General features: G+C 40.3%; 1 protein-coding gene across 1 annotated transcript in view; it reads right to left on the reverse strand.

Moving 5' to 3' along the window:
• The window catches only part of EYA2 (EYA transcriptional coactivator and phosphatase 2), a 330,347-nt gene extending 325,099 nt beyond the window's left edge, over nt 1–5,248 (reverse strand). Inside the window, exon 1 of the mRNA XM_029613002.1 lies at nt 5,213–5,248. The gene's annotated coding sequence lies outside the window, so the exon portion shown is untranslated. The remainder of the gene's footprint in view (nt 1–5,212) is intronic.
• Nucleotides 5,249–6,000: the final 752 nt, after the last annotated feature.

Raw genomic sequence — 6,000 nt, forward strand, 5'->3', positions numbered from 1 at the left:
ATCTTTTTATCCCTTTGATATTTTGCACTAAACTCCGGAACTGGTTTGTTTCAAACCCTTATTCAAGCAGAGGCACTGGAAGTGGGAGCATAATTCGGAAAAATGAAAAAAACAAATGCACGTTAAAGACACTTTACCTCCATCTTTTCCACTTTTCACAAACCTTCCTAGGCAATGTAACTAGTCACCTACTCTTCACTATCTTTACACATACCTGTCCCTTATCCACGCTAAGGCTTTAGCAGTTATACATTTAACACGACAATCCAACATCACTTCTATTTAATGAAATGCGGTTAGTTCTGTAGAGAAGCCTTTCCATGGGTCGATCCTCAGCCGAAGAGAGGGGACCCTTGTTCAAAGAAAAGAAGGACAAGTCAAACTATGGCTTTCCATGAAGGTGGAGGAAAGCAGTGAAAAAAAAAGAAATAATAATACCTGTTGTGCAGTTCTGCAAACACTGCACTGTGATCTAATGCACTCCACGTGTAAACTTACAGAGCCGAGTTCCAGCAGCTGTAATGGAGATGTAAAAATGCAAAAAAGAGAAACTATGGCGTTTCTTAACCACCAACTAATCAAGGCGTTATGAACACTGTACTATTTGTGTTTAAACTCAAATTACATTTTTTGTTTCACGCAGCTATGCCCCGCTGCGGGTCCAACGGGCATTTTCATGGATTGCGCTACCACCAAAAATTTAGATGACCAAGATCAAGTCAAAATAAACTTATTTCCAGGAATCTGTGTGTTTTTGTAACAAATTTACTCTTGGCACCAGCGGCGCTGACCAATGTTTCTCTTTCTAGTTTCTCTAGCGTGTTGTTCCACCCTAGGAACTGGAACTACATTTCTGAGCAATTGAAACAAGAGTGGAACACAATACAATTTAAACTTCAAGCTGACGAATCATGCCATAAGTCTTAGCTCTTTCTTGAATTCAGCTGTGGTGATATTATACACGCCTGCCTTTTCAATAATATCCTGCATTACCTTGCCTAAAACCATAAGGGACCACGTTAATCTGACCGTCCTTTAGGCAGCTACAGGCACAGAAAATCTTCCAGCACCTTCAGAAATGTTAACTTATGGGTCAGATTTATCAAGGTGTTGTCCCCAGAGATACAGAATTGGATAAAAGCCTTCGTGAATCTGGCTCTATGCAACAGGAAATCAGAATTTAGTGTCACTAATAATGTCATTGCTGCTTAAGGAATAAATGTTATTTCTTTATCCAGGTTTTCCGGTAGCAATCAGACACCTTAAGTTTTCTGGAGTAGTGGGATTCAAAGAACTGTTAAGCAAGCCACAAAAGCTGGCTGAAGTCCTGTCTTCTTTGCTTCTAACCCCTCTGCCTATTTAGCAACTGGGATGATTTCTTTACCAAACAGAAGAGATAAACCTACAAACCTTCCTCCCAAATGTCAACACCTTGGAGACTTGGTGACCCTCCATTGTCACCACAATGCTAGCTGCAATTATTTGCCCCCTAATTGGGAGTTTATCTTCTCCCGATTAGAAAAGAGAGTGTTGGTTAAACACCATTAGACTGAGCTACCAACCTCCAAATAGAGAAAATGAGGTATTGTTTTTGCTGATTTTTGTCTCCACTGATTGTCTGCTCTTAAAACTAACAAACAAAAAGAAGTCAAGGATTGAGTTTTTCCTTCCTTTGTAGCAGGGGTTCCTCTTCCATCAGCAGGCTCCTGTTTACCCAATTCTACAAGGTCTGCTCATACTGGGCTGAGCACTAAACTTCGTTTTACTTAATCCTTCAAATTTTATTTTGCACTGCAGACCCAAACCTGCTCTTACAGCCATCTTCTAAAGGTTAATTCTGGATTATAAGACGTTTCCTTTACTTTAAAACATAGCATGGTGCTCTCTAGCTCTACTTTAATACACATGCTTAAAATCTTCCACTTCACTTTAATGTCACAAAGAAAAATCAACTCAACTGTAAATTTAATTTTTGTGATGTTATGAACTCTCCTGTGTGTATTTGAGCTTATGTTTCCTTATTATTGGAATTCTGAAAATTTTTCCAAAGAGTTACAGTCATTTGAAAATATTTAAGGGAGCAGCACTATTTTATGTATTTATTTTTAGTTAATATGATGTTTCCTTAAGTTAAGGGTCAGAAAGCATTTTCAAGTCCAGGGCATTAAGAACTGTAGCCTATTTGCTGCTTATTATTATTGGTCATTACACCGCCGGACTCTGTAACGACTGAGGCGCTATCCACCCGCTAGCGAGCCAGAAAAGATTAACAGACAGTAAACTGAAGTTATTGAAATGAAGCAAGGATTTCTGAATGATGAATTTGTAAGAAACGTGTAATTGAAATGCGACAAGAACAAGGATATTACTACTACTGTCTAACTGGGGCCTAGTTATTCCAAGAGTATTCTACAGACAAAGAATTGGGAGCAAATCTTTGGAATAAAAAGAGTCCTAAAGCTTTCATCTGTTACTGGAAACCTGTTTCATTTCAGTCTGTCCCTCAGGAAGGCATACATAAAGCGATCAATTCGCTAATAGGCAAAATACATGTACTACAAATCTGAAGGTAGAAATACCTGTACAAACCTGCTATTAATCTTATACAAAAGACACCTTTTGTCCTGGACAGTCTGAGTTTCATTTTATTGAGTAGCCCTAAAAGAAGGATTTAATTAAAAACAAGTTATGTCCTTTGGGGGCGGGATACACACAACAAAGCACTAGTTCTTTTTAAAAATAATATTTTATGCCATTTTCAGTCAGTTAAAAGCTTATAGGAGAATATTGGGTTCTGGTGAAACAGTTGGTTGCTTGTTCCTATTTTTTTGTTTTAAGGCTGCTTGTACATAAAAAAAAAAAAACCCCACACATCTGAGAGTGGAGGGAACTGAACGCTTTTTAAAAATTAGGGAATTATTCCATTGACTGACAAAACTGATAAGATGATTCGTGTACGCATTGAATAATTGCAGTTCTAAAAATGTAACAGAATCCCTGGGCATTAATTACCAGTTATTTTTCTCAAAACACAAAACAGTTAATGACAATAGCCAAAGAAATTAAATTGGGGGAGTTGGCTTTTTCACGCTACAACAACTGTGTGCTCAAATTAATGAAACTCCTGCATTCCAATTAAAGAAAATAATCACTAATTATTAAGAAAAGGAGGTGTAGAAAGCTACTGCATAAACCAGCCAACTTTAGGAAATAAGACCTAACAAAATAGCACCAGGACAACGGGAAGCACCCGGACTCTGCTGCCACACACATACATCTAAGAAAGAACATACATCTATTCATTTTATGCCAACCAGTAAAACTTGGCGGTCATTTATTAAGTTATCCTTCTGGTGCAAAAAGTGTATCAGATTTATCAATGAAAACATTTGGGCATGGGGGAAGAGACCAGCAGAAATGTGTGCTAAGCATCCAAACAATTGAAAAATCCCATCCAAGGAGAGAGGTAGATCTTCAAATTAAAAAAAAAAAAAGTCTAATCTCTGGGAGAAAAAAAATCAGTTTTCTAACTCCAGAGTGATTTAATGCACAAGCCCTTTAAATGATTATAAACTACTAAGCTTTCTTTTCGTGCACAGCTTCAAGCCAGAGATATTTCAAGGTCTCCTTTAAAAAAAAAAAATAATAATAATCTGAATATACAAGTTTGAAATGAGTAGCCTAGCTGAGCCCAGTTTTGAAAAGTGTTACAATATGATGTCAGTACAAGGATCAGTGATCCCATGAAATATTACAATTTGTATCACTGCATCTGCCTAACCCCCATGTGTAAGCATGAAGACATTTAAATATTACTGGGCTGAAAACTGTGTGAAATGAAGTGTTTGCAGTTTTCTGACATGTCCTTAGTGTCCGCTGATTAGTAACAGGCAGGCTTCTATTAAATATAATAAAAGGAGCAAGCTTCTACAGCTGACAATGTGACCCCCTACATCATTTTTAATCACCACCTGCATCTGGTAAGGTATAAAGCCCCTAAACCTATTAACACGCGGTTAAAGTTCAGGTTAAATGTTTGAAACCACGGATTGAAGGGTTTAAAGTGAGGTTTAGATTTTTTAACTAGAAATGTTTAATGAGGCAGTGTAAAGGGTGCAGAACTATTGAATCGGATGCCAGTGTTGAAAAGAAATGAAATGGAAGCCCCCTTTATCTTATTTTCTTTTTAACTGGTATATGGGCAGTTGCATTAACAATATGAATAATATCCCAAAAGCACTGAGAAGAACTTGGGTTTTTTTTAATTTTTTTTGTGCCATGCTTATTTTTTTTTACTAGATTATGTGCAAGACTTGTCAGGGATGTGAAAGATCACATCTGTCCTGTCACCCCGTATTATGTGAAAAGTCACTTACAGCGTCAGTTTAGCACCACCCAAAACATGCAACTGATGCTTTAAGTTAAAAAAAAAAAAAGCAGAAAGCAAGCAGAGCCAAAGAAGTGTGGAGCCTGCACTTGCTCTCAGATTCCCCAGCCCGCAAACGCTGCTTGGGAACGGCCTCCCTGTTTATTTCGCCAGTCCTCCTTACAAAAAAAGCGGGGGACAACAGTTTTTCTAGTTGTATTTTATATTTCTGTACTGCCTTTTGGGCCTCCAAACGGGGACCCAACGAGGTTTTCGTTAACACTTGGTACAGAAGTACAATCTAGATTCATAAACTCCGGCCGTACTTGTCTCCCACCTCGGCCTTTGCAAATGGTCCAGCAAAGAGCGACTGCCACAGCACTTGGGCTGGGAAAATTACTTTGCAAAAATATAAATACATAAAAATATATAGCCCCCAAAACCAAAAACTCACAAGGGCTTACTTTTTTTCTTTATCGCTCCATTAGCACTTTTTTTTTTTAAGCACTGAATGGTTGGGACCTTCTCACCATAATCATCAAATCACTAAGCTGAGACCTCCAAGATAAAACTTAAATTTAGCAATCAGCATGCAATACACATAAACAGGGCAGCTGCTTCCTTCCTGAACCGGAGCAAACGCATATTCCAAAGCGCACGAATGGCCGCACGGCATCGCTCGGATTTCGATTTCATTTTAGCCGAAACTCCGGTCCCTAAGTTTATTCTTAGGGGGAAAAAAAATGGAAATAAAAAAAGTGCTTCTCGGACTTCTAAGGGTGAGAAAGGCAGCAGCCCCCACGCGTCCTCCAAACGCCTTTTGCCATTCGCTGCAAACAAACGCACCTGGTGGCAGCTTCCCGGGCTCCGGTTTGAAACCAGTTTCTAAGCCTCCGCGTGCAAACGATTGCATTTTATTTATTTGTCCGTTTGTGCGCCTGCCACAACCTCCAACTCGGCTCCAAACGAAGGCTTTTTTTTTTTTCCTTTTTTTTTAAATAAAACTTCCCCTTCTCAAACCAAGCCCCGGGAAATGCTGTTTGTTGTTGTTGTTGTTATTATGATTATTTTTTGGTTACTGTTGAAGTTATAAATGAAGAGCGATCAGACAAACAGTACTCACCCCTGGCTGAAAGGTAAAAGCTTTCCACGTTCCCAGCGCCCGGCTCTGTGCTGCTGCCTGGGGGGAGGGGGAGTCCGAGCGAGAGAAAGTCAAAGTGGGGAAAAAAAAAAACCAAAAAACAACCCCAAAAACCCCCAAGCAAACGGAGCCTGAGCCGTGAGCAGGGCCAGGGGATCTCAGCCCTCTCCAGGCTGGCGACTGAGACTGCACTCAACGCTGAAGTTTAGGCGACTCCCGGCAATGCAGGGAAAAAAAAACAAAAACAAAAACCAACCAGTGGGGGTTGGGAGGGGAGGAGGAGGAGAGGGCAGATCTCCAGCCCAGGTGCCTTTTTGGTTGTGGTGGCTGCTCTCTAGGTTGGAGGAGGAGGAGAGGAGCTGGACATCCTCCTCCTCTTATGGGGGGAGGGGAGGTTTTCAGTCTGTGGCGGGCAGGTTCCTCCAAATCTGTGCCAGAGGGCTGCTTAACCCTCTCTGCACCCGGGAGGAGCTGAGGGCGTGCAACGCCAGCC

Source organism: Rhinatrema bivittatum, chromosome 8 (genome assembly GCF_901001135.1).
Source record: "Rhinatrema bivittatum chromosome 8, aRhiBiv1.1, whole genome shotgun sequence".
Classification (NCBI taxonomy): Eukaryota; Metazoa; Chordata; class Amphibia; order Gymnophiona; family Rhinatrematidae; genus Rhinatrema; species Rhinatrema bivittatum.